Source organism: Pteropus vampyrus, unplaced genomic scaffold (genome assembly GCF_000151845.1).
Source record: "Pteropus vampyrus isolate Shadow unplaced genomic scaffold, Pvam_2.0 Scaffold79, whole genome shotgun sequence".
NCBI lineage: Eukaryota > Metazoa > Chordata > Mammalia > Chiroptera > Pteropodidae > Pteropus > Pteropus vampyrus.
In genome coordinates, this window is record NW_011888860.1 from 642,685 (window position 1) to 662,284 (window position 19,600).

Below are 19,600 nucleotides of genomic sequence, written 5' to 3' on the forward strand. Positions count from 1 at the left end.
TCAATTCTCAAAATCAAACAGTGCTTCTAAGTTACTCTTAAAACATCTATTTTAATGTTACCCTAATTCAAACAATGGTTTCCCACTGCCTAGTACCTTATGACATTTAAAACATTATAATCAATGTATAATTTCATCTTACTTTTATGGTATATATGTATACACACATACATGTATCAATGTATATGTGTATATATTATATGCAAATATAAAATGTTATAATTTTCAACTCTCTAATCAAACTGGGTTTATATATTAAAACATCCTGAGCCATTTTTACAGCTTTGCAAAAAAAAAAGAGCTCATAGAGAAAGCTCTAAGACATATGTGAATATGTCCTAGAACTGCTTCTACCCCTAGCTACAATTTTTCACCTCAAACACACTAAAATTTTACCTGCCTTTATAAAGTGAGATATAAGTGCATGATATTTTCTGAAGGAATGAAACATATTAATTTTTTGACATGCTCTAGACTGCAGTGGTTGACCAAGTCTGAGAAAGAAATCTCTCTGAAATTCTAATTTGTCAATAGCTATGCAATAAATATACATTTTAAGACTAAGTGCTAATATTAAGATAAAACGAAAAATTAAAATAGAACTACCATATGATCCAGCAATTCTACTTCTGGGTATTTATCTGAAAACAAAAACACTAACTCAAAAAGATATATATACTCCCATGTTCACTGCAGCATTATTTGCAACAGTCAAGATATGGAAACAACCTAAGTATCCACTGATAGATAAATAAAAAAAATGTAGTATATATGTGTGTACAGACACACACACACACACACACACACACACACAATGAATTCTTATTCAGTCACAAAAAATAATAAAATCTTGCCACTTGCAATTACATGGATGGAGCTCAAGGTCATTATGCTAAGTGAAATAAGCCAGAGAAAGACAACTACTATATGATCTTACACATGTAATCTTTAAAAAAAAAAAAAAAAACCCAACAAAAAAACCCCCACAAACAAACAAAACAATGCAGCTCATAGATACAGAGAATACACTGGTGGTTGCCAGACGCAGAGTGTGAGGGGGTGGGAGAAATGGGTAAACTGTGTTTAAATAAATTGAGTAATTTATAATTTTCAAAAAGAAATGAAGAAACTCTGCATGTGGACAGAAAAAAACACAACAAACAACAAGTATTAGTACAGCTATTTCATTGAATTTCAACAAATTAAGTTATTCTTTGGGGAAAAACGATAACCTTTTTTTCTAATAAACCACTAGAGACTACTTGAAAATATGTTTTGCGATTAACATATTTGATCAAGGTTAGTATTCTTTAATGACAAGGTTATTATTTCATATCTAAATTATGTGGTATAGAAAAGTTAGATGCTACACACATTCACTATCTTCTTCCTGAACTCCAAACCCAATTCCATTCTAAAGGCTTATTCTATCAGCCCCAAACCAATTAATAAGCATATGCTACAAAACTACACCGTTAATGATTCCTGAAAATTTCTAAATTAGAGAAAGTGTTTTACTCATTTATTCTTCCTTCAAGATAACCAGTACTATTAGGGTTCTAAAAATAACCTAGATACTGACTATAACAGAGAGTCATCATAGAAGCTATTTTTAGCTTCAAGAGAAATTCATATGGTGCTAAAATATTATGAGCAGCCTTAAAGCCTTACAGTCAGTCTACCACTTGTATTGAAGCTTGAGAGGTTTTGACTTTTGGTTTTAACATAAGCTTAAATGCTCTCTAATTTGGGTACTAATGAAGTAGGACAAAGCAAGTGAAAGCAACAAGGCACAAACCAATTAATTATTGTACAGTTTGACCCTTATATAATAGAGAAAATTCTCAATTCAGAAAGCGTTTTTATATGTGAAGTATTTGTAATAGTACTAATAGCTATCATTTATTGCGCTCTTGCTATGGGCCAGGCATATTTCAAGTAATTTAATGTACTAATAACTCAAAATTTAATACAATGATTCCTTGTGGGAGGATTATTAACATCCTCATTTAACAGGTGAGAAAACTGAGGCTAAGTGTTTGTTCACAGGCATAAAAATTCAAATCCGGGCAGTGTGATGATTACTCTTACCTTACTTCTTACCACTCTTAACCTATATATTAATATAGTGTAGTATCATAGGATGAGTAGTAATCCAAAATGAGTAGTAAAAAATAAAATATAAAGAGCATATACTGTGTTACAGTGCTATAACTATTAAGTTGTCATGTTCCTAGGCCAAATAAAAAAGCCTACTTTTCTCACATGTAGTTAGGTAAAGACCATGGTAGAGAATTTAGATGGGAGCACACGGCAGCTTAATAGATGCCTTTAACATTTAATTCAAGTTTGCTAGCTTTCCTTTTCCTTGATAAAAGTAGATCATTTGCCCTATTCTTAAAATGATCAATCATTATTTCAGGGTTTTCTTTTTTTTTTTTTTGCTCAAAAATGCAATGAAAAGCATCTAGTTTTTCTTAAGGTTAAATAAATTAAAATTTGGAAGACGGAAAAATGGGGTTCAGGCAGACAAGTATATATATGTGTGTGGTGGGGAAACAGATGGAATTAATTATGGTACAAGTAGTGAGAGTCAGAGAATAAGCAATAATAAGTACAGGGATATTCCCTAGAGGCAAAATGAAAAGGGGATGTTGTGAAAGAGTAGACAATTGCCAGAAAATCAGTAAATCAGTTGCCAGAAAATATTTCTGTCCAGAAAAATCTGAAGCCTGCTAGAGAAAGGGAAAACCAAAAACTGGTTTCTTGAAATTATTAACAAAATTAACAAGTCTTTAGTTATCTTGACCAAGAAAAAACAGAGGACTAAAATTGCTAGATTCAGAAATGAAAAAGGGGCTATTACTACTGACCTTACTGAAATAAAAAGGATTATAAAGAAAAAATACACACAAAGAAAAGTCCAGGCCCAGATTTAATTCGACTCTACTGCTGAATTCTATTAAACATTTCAAGAAAACCAATTTTTCCCAAACTCTTCCAAAAAAATTAAAGATAGTGAAATACTTCCAATTTATTTTATGAGGTATTAATCTGATTCCAAAACTAGACTAAGCTATCACAAGAAAACTACAGACCAACATCTCTTATGTATATGGATACAAAAATCTTCAACAAAATACTAGCAAACCAAATCCAGTGACAGAAAAAGATTTATACACTGTGACTAAGGGGGATTTATGCCAGGAATGCAAAGTTGGTTTAATATTAAAAATCGATCAACTGAATAAAAAACAAAAATCACATGACCTTAATAGCTGCAGAAATCCAACACCCTTTGATAAAAATATTCAAGAAACTAGGAATAGAAGAGAAATTCCTCAACGTGATAAAAGGCATTTATGAAAAATCCACAGCCAACATCATACTTAATGGTAGAAAATTGAATACGTTTCCACTAAGATTAGGAACAAGACAAGGATACTTGCTTTCAACACTTCTATTTAACGTATTACTGAAGATTCTAGCCAGGGCAGTTGGGCATATAAAGACATAAAGGGTATATAAAGACATAAAGAGATTTATCTCTTTTCACAGATTACATGTTCTTGCACATAAAAACTCCTCCTAAGGAATCCATTAAAACAATTATAATTAATAAATTCAGCAAAGTTACAGGATACAAGATCAATATACAAAATTCAATCAAATCTCTAAATACTTAGAAAGAACAATATGAAAATGAAATTAAAACAATTCCATTTACAATAACATAAGAATAAATAAGAAACAAATTTAACAAAATAAGTGTAAAATTTATATTTTGAAAACTACAAAACACCATTGAAAGAAATCAAAGATCTAAATTAACAGAGAAATATCCCATCTTCACAGACAGGAAGACAGTACTAAGATGGCAACAGTCCCCAATCTGATATACACATTCAATGCAATCCTCATCAGAAATCAAGTTGACTTCCCTGTAGAAACTGACATGCTGATTCTAAAATTCAAATGAAACAGCTAAAACAATCCTGAAAAAGAAAAAAGTAGGATTCACATTTCCTGATTTCAAAATTTACTACAAAGCAACAGTAATAAATATGGTGTATAAAGTTCTCATCACACACGCACACACACAAAAAAACATTAAAAAAATCTATACAAAATGATGGACATTAAATTTATTCAGGTAATCATTTCACAATATACAAAAGTCAAGTCATCATGTGGTACAACTCAAACTTATACAATGCTGTATGTCAGTAATATCTCAATAAAACTGAGTGGTAGGGAAACTGTGTGGTACTGGCACAAGGATAGACATTCAAATCAATGGAATAGAATTAAGAGTACAGAAATAAACCCATACACTGACAGCTAATTTCCGACAAGGGTGTCAAAGCCATATAATGGGGAAAGAATAGCCTTTTCAATAAATGGTGCCAGGGAAAGAACGGACTTTACAATAAATGGTGCTGGGACAACTGGACATCCATAAACAAAAGAACGAACTTGGACCTTTACCTCATGCCATACAAAAAAATTGTTAATTTTTGATCAATTTTAATTTTTTTTTAAACAATTTGTTCAAAACAGATCAAGAATCTAAATATTAAGAGCTAAAACTTAAAACTCTTTGAAGAAAACAGGCATAAATCTTTGTAACCTTAGTTTAGGCAATGATTTCTCAGATATGACACCAAAATATGTGACAAGAAAAAATAAATTGGACTTCATCAAAATGAAGAACATTTGTACTTTAAAGGAAATTACCAAGAAAGTGAAAAGGCAACCCACAGAAGAAAGTTTCTGCAAATCATATACTGATAAGAAACATGTATCCAGTATATAAAAAACTTTTATAATTCAGTAACAAAAGGACAACCCAATTTAAAAAATGGGCAAGAGATCTGAATAGATATTTCTCCAAAGACGATATACAAATGGCTAATAAGTTCATGAAAAAATATTTGACGTCATCAGTCATCAAGATGACGTCACATCCTACTTCACATCTACCAGGTTGGCTAGAATCAGAAAGTCTGATAATTGTCAAGTATTGTCAAGGATGTGAAAGAATTAGAACCCTCACACACTACTGGTGAGAATATAAAATGGTGCGTACACTTTGGAAAAGTTTGTCAGTCCATTAAATGATGACACAGAGTTAACTATGACTCAACAATTCCACTCCTATAGGCAAAAGAAGTAAAAATGTACTTCCACAGATAAACTTATACACAAATGATTACGGAAGTATTATTCCTAATAGCCAAAAAGTAAAATCAACCCAAACGGCTATCAATTGATGAATGGATAAACAAAATTTGATAATTCATACAATGGAATATTATTTGGCTATAAAAAACAATGAAGTACTGATACCACAAAACAGATCAATCTTGAAAAGATTATGCTAAGTTAAAGAAATCAGTAATGAAAGACCACATTACATGACTCCAAATATATGAAATGTCTGGATCCGGGAAATATTCAGAGACAGAAAGTAAATTAGTGATTGCTTAGGGCTGGAGGGGCATGTGGGAGTGAGTGCTAAATGGTGCAGTGTTTCTTTCTGAGGCGATGAAATTGCTCTAAAATTGACTGTGGTGATGGTTGCACTTATCTGTGAATACAGTAAAACCACTGATTGTACACTTTAAACGGGTGAACTGTATGTATGTGAACTGAGTTAAAAGGAAATACAGATGAATAAAAATGAACTTGAGACCTCTGAAAATCCTTATATCTTTCCATAACAATATTCTTTTAAATGTTAAGGTCCCTTTAAGGTAATGAAAAGGGTTTAACTGACAAAACTGTGATTCATAAGCCACTTTCCAATATCAGGAAAGAGAAGACACATAGTTGTCCTAGAGCAAGTAAGCCAAATGGATTTTTCTATACGACCACTGGGATAGACATCTATAGCAGGGGTCCCCAATCCCCAAGCTGCAGACCAGTACCCACCCGTGGCCTGTTAGGAAACAGGCTGTACAGCAGGAAGTGGGTAGGCCAGTGAGCAAAGCTTCATCTGTATTTGCAGCTGCTAGCCAGTGCTAGCATCACCGCCTCAGCTCCACCTCAGATCATCAAGCGTTAGATTCTCATAGAAGCACCAGTTCCTGGTGCCAAAAAGGTTGGGGACCACTGATCTAGTATATATTACTAGATCTATATAGTATATATTACTCTTTCCCCAAGTTCTAGGTAAACAGAAGGAGGGGGGCAAAAAAAAAAAAAAAAGAGGAAACTAAGAAACTTTGCAAAGGCTCAAACACAGGCAAACCTTCTGCAAGGTAGAGACCATCATTCCTTTTATAAAGTGATAAAGGCCCAGGGAATTATCAGACAGATTTTTAAGATCACAAAACTAAAGCTTTAGCTTATAGTGTGTGTAGTATATAACCCTTAACTATGATTGTGGGAGAGGGAGAGAGACTAAATATACCTATTTTTAATAGAAGAAAAAAGTTTACTTTAGTGAAAAGATTTTACAAAGGTTACACTGTTGGTAAGTAGATGATCCAAGATTCAGACGTAAATCTTCAGATTCTCAGTTCAGAATTCCCGAACTAAAAATTGAAATTTACAATGCACTCTAAGCAAAGACCCAATTAATATCCTGGCATTATAATTCCTTATTTAGAATGACCATATACCTCAATCTGCTTCAGAGCCCTGGTTCACATCTGTTATCAGTATAATTACTAAGAACACTTCTCATCAACTTATCTCATCAATGTTTTTCATCTTTATCCTACTTGAGTCACACCTGGAACCTCATTAAAAATTGTTCGCCTCCAGTATCCTTAACTCTACAATTTTTTTTCTTACTGAATTTACTTTGCCTTCAATATGAAATCTTCATTAATACTCTCTTCGATCATACCCTTGTGCCTTACGTAGCTCCATCAGCCCACATCCAAGTGTAGCCACTTCAATCATTCCCTAACAATATCCCCTCCCCCGCCTCCACCCCCATCCCATACACATACAGGGTCTTTGGTAATTCTTGATTTTCAATCTCCAATCTAGAGTGATTGCTACTGAGTCCACCTGGCCAGCAATGCCAAAGACTGATGAACATACAAATTCATTCTGCTCTGATCTCTAAAACTGATCTCCTCCTCACAGCACAAAAGGAACACAAATTAAAATTTGGATTTATTTAGATTTATTTGTATTTATTTATTGTGAATTCTATTCTACCTCTTAATAGATATAGAATCTGAATAAATTACTCAGTATTTTTGTGCCTATAAAACAAGTAATCTAACCTTAAAAGATTGATACTTAGAGATAATAGACACAAGGTTCCCAGCCTAGTATCTGGCATACAAGAGTCTATGCTAAATAAAAATTACCATATTTTATTAATTCTAAGACCCATGTCTGACATTGAGATGTCTCTTAAAATTGGTGGTCTTACAAAAAGTGAAAGCCAGAAGTAACTGTAAGAGAATTGTTGCTACTTGCGCTTCTACAAACTTCAGTTTGAAAACCTTATGCTGATAATATCTAGAAAGCACCAGCACCAAATCTTGCAGCATTACGTATTAATAACTTGGAAGAACATCTCAGGAACAACAGTGGAGCACTCTTTAAAGATTATCTGCATCACAATACTTTTGATAACAATGATACTGTGGAAGAAAACAAATATTAATACCTAGTCAAAAATAAGATTAGGAGTAAGAGGATCAAACTCTGAATATGAAGATTTTCAGGAATTACAGCCAACTTATTAGAATTTTGTTTTCCTTTATGTATGTAAAAATACAAAAAAAATTTGTCTAAATAAGTTATCTACATGAGGTCTTTCAATAAGTATAAAGATTTCTAAGTGTTAGAAATTATAACTTGGTAATTTTTTTCTCTGTAATGGGTTCATACCTATAGAACTGACTGGTCTACCTACCCCATCACTCTTTAATAGTTAGCTTAAATGTATAGTGAAATAGCTTGCTGTTTATAACTTAAAACAATGCCCCAAAAGGGTGAGGTTCTATTTTACAGGCTGTGACATATGCTCTAAACTTGTGACCAATAAATTCTGCTACTTCTTCTACAGTACATGGGTCTGGAAATTGAAGGGTAGAAATTAGAGCACCTCCTCTCACTATTATGTTGCATACCCTACTCAAAGAATTTTTGCTTCCATCCTAAAACGTTCAGTCTGCTGGTTTAGAGGTTTGGGTTGCTATTAGAAGAATGTTTCTAGTATAGGACACAATAATTCCACTAAAGTTGAGATTGTCACCTGACCATTTTGGGCTATTCAAACCACTGAAACAACAGGTAAAGAAGGGGTTTACTGTAGTGGCTGGTGTGACTGATCCCAACTACTATGGGAAAACTAGGATGCTACCATGCAATAGAGGAAGGAAGGAATAAATCTGGAACTCAGCTGTGTTTCTCCAGCCACTGGTGGTGAAGAACCAGTTGTGGGTTTTAAAAAAATTCCAACAAAACTGTAAAATATACAACAATGCACTTAGATGTTGCAGTAATGTCAAATTATCTATCAATGTTTCTTAACATTTACTCTCAATTTTTGCATCTATCCTGTTATAAACTGGCACCACACTCTTGACAATAGCTAAAGTACTTAGGATGTCTGTATACGATATTAAAAGTTCATAGGAAACTATAGTGCCCTAATAAAGTTAGGATCCCTATTGGTTCTAGACCTCTGCGGAATGAAATTTAAGGGCAACCTATCGAGTTAAAAACAAAACAAAAACCAGCTCCAGCTGAAGTACTAAGTGAAGGCAAAAGAAACAGAATGGGTTGTAGAAGAAAGTTAATTAGGGCCCTATGAGCAGTACAAAAGTGAGGGCTGTACGCAGGACACAATTCTCTTGTCCCTGCTTGTTAACATCTGTGTGCTGGGTTGTTTATTTTTCCTTTTCTCTTATTTTTGATAAGAACTGTCAGTGGTGGCTTCTAATTTATGTGTTTAGGGATTGACAAACTTCTGTGATGGACAAAAAAGTCAGCATTTTAGGTTGTACAGGCCATAAAGTCTCCATTATAATTACTTACCTGCTATGATAGCATGAAAGCAGCCACAGATAATATGTAAATGAATAAATATGGTTATGTTCCAATAAACTTTACTGATAGCCATTGAAATTTGAATTCCATATAATTTTCAGGTATGATGAAATATTATTTTTGATCCCCCTAACCACTTAATAATGTAAAAACCATTCTTTGCTTCCAAGTCTACAAAAACAAAGCAACAAGCCAGATTTGGCTCACAGGCTACAGTTTGCTAACCCCTGCATTAGACTATTCAGGTGGAAGTGTTTTAACTAAAAAACAATTAACATCACCCAGAACTGGATATGCTATCACCTAGAGATTAGATACTGTGACAACCTAGACTATACAGAAACAGGTGAGAGCATCTTTATTTTGAAAAGAATAGTTATACCCTGTTAGATGAAAACATGAAATAATTGTTCTTGTTCTATGAAGTTCAAATATCGGTCAGTAGAATGATATGCTAATTACCTACATAGGGTCTCTCAACTCCAAATCCACCCTTCTATATTCTGTTCTCTGATGTTGAGACTGGGATAATTGAAAACGTATGGCCCAGACTTCTTTGACAGGAAGCAAAGTATTTAGAAGGCAAGAGGGAAAGGGGACTTTCTGATTGTTTTCCTTGCTATTCCAGCCAGTCATTCCAGTTGTCTTTAGTATCATTCAGCACTCAACACTCTCTAATTGATAGTACGTGTTGTTAGTATTTAAAACACTGACTGGCTTTACAAAGTAACTTTGGCTGCAGACTGGGTAATGTTTCTCAATTAATTCAAGCTGTAACTATAGGCTGTTAAGAACTTTTATGTGAAATTTGTACTTATACGTGAAACTTACACACTGCAGTCAGTAAAGTCATTTCAACAGGTTGAATCACAAGAAATGTCAAGCTCCTTTGTTCTGTGCTGCGAAATTATAACAAAAGTGAGATCTCCATTTCCAAACTCAAACTACAATTCCTGCAGCATTTTTAGGAACTCAATGAACACACAGGAAATTTCCACATTTCTAAGTCCAATTCAAGCTGCAATTGGGGAGCTTCCACCTAATCTTTCAACTTGAAGCAATTAATCTGAAATGTAATGACATGCTAAAAGGCAATTATCAAGAGAAGAATATAAAAGAATTCTATAAATGCCTCCCAAGCAATGAATATACTCAATTACAATCACGTGCTATGAACTGATACCAATATTTGGAAATATCTGTGTAAAAAAGTTTTTTCAAATGAAATATACAAAATTTCATTACAGATTAGCATGAAGAAAATTGAAATCAATTTTGGTGATAGGGAACATTAACTTTGAACCTCAATTAAGTAAAATGTTAGATCTACTCTCTCCGAATCCCGTTCGCATTAGTAGACCTATGTTACAAAAAATGTACTGAACTATTACTTTTTGAATTTTGTAAAAAATTTTGTGGAAATTTACACTCCTGTTGTATAAATACAGTATCCTCTTGACCCACAGGTACAAAATACTTACTAACTTGCTCTTCACATAAAAAGTCTACCAACCCCGGATATGTACCCAAGACAAATGAATTCTTATTATCTAACAAAAAGCAAGTACACTGTTCAAAGACATATTATTCATAAAAGCAAAAATCTGTTAATCCAAATACCTATCAACAACCATATGGATAAATAAATTTTGGGATATTTATACAATGAAAAAGAATTATTGTTAACAATATGGATAAATCTCAGACATAATATTTAGCAAAATGGTCAGACATAAAAGAATATATACTGTGTGATTCCATTTACATGAAATTTGACGGTAAAACTAATGTATATTGACAAAGATCAGGATAGTGTCTATCTCTGGAGAGGGAAGATAAGGCAGCTGATGGGGTACCAGAAATGTTCTATATCATGATCTGGATAACAATTATGTGTGTATACATATATAAATTAATAGAATGTTACACTTAAGGTTTGCACTTTACTATATGTAAATTAAATATAGTTTTAAAAAGGTAAGAAATACAGAGTTATGCCACAGAGATCATCTCCCACTCTCTGTAACTTTACATTTTTTAGGCTGTACCTGTGGTTGAAAATGTCAGAAGAAAAAACCAACAAGAATTATCAAATTTGAAGAACACAAAGACAAATGACTGAAAGAAAGTTACAGAGCCCCAGTGATCCAAGGGCGATATAAAAAAATCCATCATTTTTCTAACTGGATCCTAGAAAGAGAAAAGGGCAAAAAAACAAAAACAAAAAAAAACCTGGAAGATACAATGATCAAAAATTTGGTGAAAGACATAAATTTACAGATCCAGGAAGTTCAATGATTCCAAAGCACGACAAATATGGGGGAAACACACATCTCAGGACATCATAGTGAAACTGCTGAAAATCGAAGAAAAAGAGAAATATTTTGAAAAGGAGCCAGAAAAAAAATGACACATTACATACAAGAGAACAAAAACATATACAGTTTTAAGTCCTCACCTAATGTTGTTGCTAGGTTCTACAACTTTAAGTGAAATGATATATAACGAAACTAATTTTACCATGGGCTAATTGGTAAAAACAAGAATTAAGTTCCCATACCATCTCATCAACATTATAAGAAAATGACGTTGAATAAAAACATGTTATTCGAGGACCTATATTACCACTAACTTCTCATCTGAAATACTGGACAATATGACAGTAGAATTACATCTTTAAAGCGTTGAAACTGTCAACTCAGAATTTTATATCCAAAAAGTAATATTCTTCTAAATGAAGGTTAAATAGACATTTTCAGACAAATGATGGTATTGTTCTATATCATGATAAGAGTTTGGGTTACACTTGAGTAAGCATCTGTTAAAATTCATCAAATAGCACAATTAACATATGCCCATTTCACTGTATATAAATTTTGTTCTCCCACACACAGTAAACCCAGCTCAGCCACATAAGAACTGATTCAATCCCTCACACTAACAACCTGACAGGAGAAGAGATATGTTTACTTTTAAAAATATGTATTTTTTATTTTTCAATTACAGTTGGCATACAATAATCAGTCTCAAGGTGGCTTTTTCTGTATGTCCTTAGTTGTATGACTTCTGTTCCACTAGACTTCAGGTGGTTCTCAATGATGGTTGTTCCATAGTTTAGTTGTAACTTTGATGTGGTTGTGAGATGAGGCAAGTACAGGGTTTACCTACTCTGCCATTTTGACTGGAAGTGAGATGAGATATGCTTACTTCTGTGCATAAATATTATATACTTCAATTTCCAATTTTTTTTTTTTTTTTAATACATAACATCCAGCATCCCATCAAAAACGAGATGGGCAGGGGTGAGGGAAAAATCCATTGTCAAGAGATAAATAAATCAATAAAAGTAGACCCAGAGATGGCCTGAATGCTAAAGCTATCGGACAGGTACATAGGTCTGGCAACTTATAATAGAGTTATTCCCCAAAACCCACTGTAAGTTGAAAATATCATAGACTTAAAATAAATTTAACTGATGCTGACAATTTCACTGCATCACTGATTTGCTTATCCTTTTAGATGGTCAATATTATCAAGTGCAAAAGTCCTAATTCACCTTTGATGGCCATTACAGGCTTGCCACCTTTGTGTTGGGCAATTACTTTGAGTTTTGAGTGTAACTGTTCTACTCTTCTTCTCCCCAGAGGCAGAAGACACAGATGGGAGTTTTGTAGACATGATGAGATTTTTGTTATCCAAAAAAAGTTGGTAACAGCACACTGTAGAATATCAATTGTTTACTCTTGTGATTGCATGGCTGACTAGAGCTGCGGCTTGCTGCTGCTGCTGCTGTCCAACATCACAAGAGAGTATTGTACTGTATTTTATTACCCTGGGAAAAAAAATCAAAATTCAGAGGTACGGTTTCTTTTGAATGCATATCACTTTCACACCACTGTAGAGCTGTATTTTAAAATAACTATAATTAATATGTTAAAAGATGCAGCAGGAAAAGTGGACAAAATACATTAAGAATAGTAAATTTTGTAAAAGCTGAAATAAATGGGGCTATATCGAACTAAAAAGCTTCTCAGCAAAAGAAATCATCAAAAAGATAAAGAGACAACCTTCCAAATGGGAAAATATATTTGTAAGCAACGCCTCCGATAACGGCCTAATATCCAAAATATACAAAAAACTCATACGACTCAATAACAAAAAAAAGATCCAGTCAAAAAATGGGCAGAGGACCTGAACAGACACTTCTCCCTAGAGGACATACAAATGGCCAACAAATATATGAAAAGATGCTCAACATCGCTAGCTATTAGGGAAATGCAAATCAAAACCACAATGAGATACCATCTCACACCTGTTAGAATAGCTATAATCAACAGGACAAGGAATAACAAATGTTGGAGAGGATGCAGAGAAAAAGAACCTTCATACACTGCTGGTGGGACTACAAATTGGTACAGCCACTGCGGAAAACAGTATGGAAGTTCCTCAAAAAACTAACAATTGATCTACCATATGATCCAGCCACCCCTCTACTGGGTATTTACCCCAAACACTTGAAAACCCATATCCGAAAAGATATTTGCACCCTGATGTTTATAGCAGCATTATTCATAGTGGCCAGGACATAGAAGCAACTGAAGTGTCCTATGATAGATGATTGGCTAAAGAAGCTGTGGTACATATATTCAATGGAATATTACTCAGCCATAAGAAGAGATGAAATATTGCCATTTGTGACATGGATAGACCTCGAGATAATCATGTTACGGGAAATAAGCAAGACAGAAAAAGTTGAAAATCACATGCTATCACTTATGTATGGGATATAAACCTAAAAGCAACAAATAAGCAGGACAAACAGAGACACATGGACTATAGACTAGTGGTTACTAGTGGGGTAGGGGAGGAGGGATGAGGTAGACAGGGTAAAGGGAGTCAAATATAGGGTTTAGGAGAAATGTGAATGTGTAAAGGGGATCAAATATATGGTAGCTGAAGAAAACTGGACTTTGGGTGGTAAACACACAATACAGATGTCAAATATACAGATGTCAAATGATAAAGTACACCTGAAAATTATATAATTGTATTAACCAATGTTATCCCAATAAACTTAACTAAAAATTAAAAAAAAAAAAAAAAAAAAAGAATAGGAAATTTCGGCATAGACATGGAAACTAAAACTGCTGAACATTATCAGACTGGAGGCACGGTAGGAAAAGAAAAAAAAATAAGGTTATATTTAAGAGATAATGATTATTTTTTAATAACAATGAAAGAGAAACTAAAGATCCAAGAAACTCAGAGAAGCCCAAACGAGAAATACAAAGAAAAATACGAAAGACACATCAAAGTCAAAAAAGGGTAAAATCATGAGGGTGGCCAGAGAAGAAAGTAATCCCTCTTACTAGGGAATAGAGCAATTTACTATCCAAAATGTTCTATTTAATTACCATCATACATTTCAAGCACTGACAAGTTGCAAATAATTAAAATGAAGTAATAAAGTCATAAAAACATTTCATGTTTGATGATTCAGAAGTTCCATAGGAATCATATCACATGTAAGTAAAAATGATTAGTTTTAGATGTCACACATTACTGAAAATGCGAAACATCAATGTTACTGACCCTCTTGTTTTGAAAAAGAGTAAAATGCTCATTAGTAAAATATATAAAACTACCAACTTTAATTTTTTTTTTTAATGTCAATGTGCTACATTTGCAGCAGTCAGCTCAAATTAAGAAGACTGGGATAGAATGAGATTTCATTGGAACCCAGAATGTCAGCTTTCATGAGTAAATAAATCCATCAAATGAGCTTGTAAGCTATTACCTTTAGAAATTATTTTTGTTAAATTACATTTTTATAACTACTAGTTAAACTGTCTAACAGAAATGTAGATTATAAGAGAGTTCTAGACTGCCACCAGATAAAGTAAAAGAGGCCATGGTATACATAATGCCATGCTTGTCAAGTAAATTTAGATGTTTTCCAAATAGAGCTAAGTTTAAAATAATTCGGGAATAAAATCTGTTTCTGGGCAGAACTTAACTTAATGTAAAACACCCTATAACTAATTTAAAAAATCCTTTTTAGACAAAATTTTTGAGAATAGTTAATATGAAATTTAGCAATAGGGAAAGTAAAATATATTTCTGGGATCCTCAGTGCATATTATCTGTATCAATATCACCTAAAGGGCTTTTTTAAAATGCAGGGAGGGGGAAAGAAAAAAATGCAGAAACTTAAGCACATCCCTAAACTACTAAATTGGCTTGGGGTGGCAGGGGCGGGGAGATTACCAGATATTTGATTCTTAACAAAAGCACCAGTTGATATTTAAGAACTCTAAAAGTCTAAGAACCACTAATTTAGATTAGAGGACACTGATTATCTTCAAGATTTAAAATCTTCGCCTTCACCTAAAATGAGTAAATCTAGCACTTAGAACTTGATCTTGGCCAAACAAGAAGAGTCAAAATTAGGAACATTTAAGAAAGCTATAAATCTAACTTTGATAAAAAACATAAGTGACATGTAAATAATAAACATTTGGGATTTTCCACGCTAAAATACGTATAGGAAGAGGAAAAGGATGAATAAACAGAACACAGAGGATTTCTAGAGCAGTGAAAATACTCAATATGTAATTATTTGTCCAAACCCACAGAATGCATAAACTCAGGTAAACTATGGACTTCGGGTGATTATGATGTGTCAATATAGGTTCAGCATTGGTAATAAATGTACCACCCCAAGTGACACTGACAATGGAGAGGCCACATATGTGTGGGAGGACATACACATACACACACACACACACACACACACACACGTGTATATGTATATGAAACATATATACACACACATATATATGTATGTATGTATATGAAACATCTATACATTTCCCTCAAATTTGTTATGAAAATAAGCCTGCTCTAAAAAATAGATTCTTTAAAAAATATTGTTTTAAAGGATTAGTGACATAGATATATTAATGTTATATGGTTCCATGAACATCAAGACAATACATTTACAAAATAATTAAAAGTTTATTTAACAAACAGGAAATAGACTTTGGGTGATGATGACATATTAATGGTGGCCCAGTGACTGACTAACATACTACTCTGATGCTGGGTGTGAAGTGTTGATGGGGGAGGTGGAGCTGGGGGGAAACACAGGAAGTTGTTGAGAAACTCTACTTTCTACTTAATTTTACTGTGAACTGCTTTAAAAAATAGCATCTCATAAAAAAAAGCATTAACAATTATATAATAAACAAAATATAGAAAAACATAAAGAACAACTGAGACAAAACAGTGTATTATAATCTAAAAAAACTGACAAAATATCAATTAAAAAGAGAACTGAAAAGACAAAATTATATAACATTACTCCCAAGAGATCTAAAACCAATTTCATTTTATTACTGATAATTTATACCATTTTCTTCAAAGCTATTTAGGTATACGCTTCAAAAAAAAGAAAACCATTTTCTAAACTTCTTCCAGAAACAAAGTAGTTTCCCTATATACATTGACTCAATCCTTATGAATCTAAATAAATTTCTTTTTGCAGCTGAGGAATTCATCTCTACTTATTTTATAGTGGCTAGATGAAAGATACTTAATTCAACAAATATTTGAAATTATAGGATAATTATACATGGCTACTGAATTTAATTTTTGAGTATTAAACTTAACAAAATAATTTGGCATCAATTTACTATTAATGTTTACTCAGAATTCCTACCACAGAAATTCTACAAAGTTTTGGAAAAACACACACTGAATATATGTGATAAAAATCCAATTCATATAATAACCTGGTATAAAATTCTACTAACCACGTTTTTAAATTTTACTCATCCGCAGTCTTCACATCTAGTATCATATTATGAAACTCTCGGCAACTAACAGATTTATTCAGGCAGTATCAATTAGAAATGGATCACTGTTCAAGCAAATATGCCATCTGGTCTGGACAAGAGGATAAAAAGATTCCATAAACAGACCACAAAGAAAAGATGATATTCAAGTGCTTAAGAAACCGCTTGGTCATTTAGCTTTGTTAATCATGCAAAACCAGGCACACATATCACACTTCAGCTCAAATGCCTGAGATTTTTTTTTAATTCAAATTCCTTTGGCATCGAAAAACTTTAACAATTTCATAGGTACTGTCCTCTTTTTTCTTATCGAACCACTTTTTAAAGATACTTTAGCTCTAGCAAAATTGTTCTACTTGTTTTCTTCAAACACACCAAGCCCACTACTGCCCTCTCTTTGTTTTTCCCTGCTATTCATCTGCCTGACCTTGAATTAAACCAAAGTTGGGCCTTCAGTCCAATTGTCAACCCATGAAACTTTTCTTAACCATCAAAATTCTTATCTCTTTATCCAAAGAAACGGATGCAATCTTAGCACATAATTAGCATTTAACTTATAAGTTATATGGTAATCTCAAATATTCTTCATATAAATGGAAATCCATTCACCAATAGGTGGAGTTTTAAATGTTTGATCTTAATGATAATTTTATAACATGAAAAACCACACATATTATGGCAGTTCCTAACTTCCAGTATGACATAATATATATATATGTATATATATACATAAAATGATATATTTGTAACTTCCAAAGGCTGAGGGTCTCCATATTTATGCACACCTGGAACTATGCGGAAGCACACCAGTTGGGAAGCTCTGTTTTAACGTAAAAAGACCAAATGCCAACAGCAAGAGAAAGAAATTTAGTAAATTCCTTCACTGTATTTGGCTTTCTATTGAAACTATTATCCAGAAACTTCTTCATTTATTGTCTTTAGCAAATAAAAACTTGTTAGGCTTTTATATGATGTATAAACTCCACTTATTTTATCTCTGACCAGGGAATTCAATTGGACATACTTCCAATGTGTCAACAACCTCAGCCAAAACAGTGCTTAACTTAAACAACTGTGAAAATAGAAGCTAACAGAAACAAAATTCATTAATGTCCTTAAATCCATCTTCTTAGTATGCACTCCAATTTTTTCCTTGAACAGCTACAGATTTCTGATACAGGAAAAATAAATCATGGTATTGTCATTCTATATGTTCATGTTATTTATTTCATTTATGATTTTTAATAAGCCCTAACCTAATTTCTATATAACTCAAGGTCTTGAATTAAGACCTCAGTGAGGCTTGATGATTTCAACCTTATATGTTACTAACATTTTGTCTCCATCTCCACTATATCCTCATTTCTTAAAGCAAATTTTAAAAAGTCGCTCAATTTCCTTTGAGTTTTTAGAGTTCTTTCCACTCTGAACCTCAATGTGAAACTTATGTTGAATCATTCCCATAAAGAACTTCTCTTGTTGCCAGGAGACAATAAAATGGCTTTTTTGCAACATATTAATTTGCCAATTTGACTGCTAATTTAAAAGTAGGCATTACTTAATAATAATTATTGACACTGGGCACTCATCTTGCTGTGAAAGTCCAAAATGGTACAACCCCCATGGAGGGGAAATTTAGCCACTTCTAACAAAATCACTCACAAATTGACCCTTTCACCAAACAATCTCACTCCTAGGAATTTACCCTAATGATTCACTGCCACAGATATAAAATAACATGTGAATAAGGTTATTCACTTTAGCATTATTTGTAAGATCAAAATACTAGAAACGATCTCAGATGTAACAAGGAGAGAGTAGTTGAATAAACTACTATGGTATATCTATACATAGAGTACTATAAAGCCATGAAAAAGAATAAAAAAAGATTTCTAGATACAGAGTGATTTCCAAGATATTTTTAAAAAGCAAAGTACAAGAGAGTACATATAGTAGCCTATCTTTTGAGTAAGAAGGGAGATAACACAGAAAGGATAAACCAGAAACTAATGAAATTATTATCTATAAGTGACTGGGTATGTAGAAATAGAGTAGAAAGGATAAGATGGGAGTAAGACATCCGAAAACAAATTTTATATCTTTCTGACTTGAACCATATAAAATTAAAAAGAATGAAAAAAGTAGTCCCTAAACTGAATACAACTCAATCAAAAAATAACTTCTACAACTTACCCCCAAACTAACCTGGTTTAAAAAGGGCAAAGAACCTGAACAAACATTTTTCCAAAGATACACAAATGGCCAAAAAGCATGAAAAGATACTCAACATCACTTTTCAAGGAAATGTAAATCAAAACCACAATGAGATACTACCTCACACCGTTAGAATGGCCATTATCAAAAACACAGAAAATAACAAGCATTGGCAAGAATGTGGAGAAATTGGAATCACTGTGTACTACCAGCAAAAATGTAAAATGGTGCAGCTGCTATGGAAAACAGTATGGCGTGGTGGTGCAATATTGTGATCTGTAAGAAATATATATTTGGTCTTTGTCCACAATTCTTGGCTCACAGCTCCAGAACCCTTGAAATTTCCCAAGTGTTAAAAGTAAGAAAAAGTATCTTTAGTTATGTTAATGTGGTGACTTTCAGAAAGCACCCAAGGATAGGGGCTGGATGCTAATTCAACCAACCATGTGATTAGAGGGTTGGAATGTTCACTCCCACCACCCCCACCTCCAGGGAAGTGAGAAGGG

At 33.1% G+C, this 19,600-nt stretch overlaps 1 protein-coding gene across 2 annotated transcripts in view; it reads right to left on the bottom strand.

Moving 5' to 3' along the window:
* Nucleotides 1-19,600, bottom strand: part of PDS5A (PDS5 cohesin associated factor A) — a 110,643-nt gene that overhangs the window by 78,788 nt on the left and 12,255 nt on the right. The gene's annotated exons all lie outside the window — the stretch shown is intronic.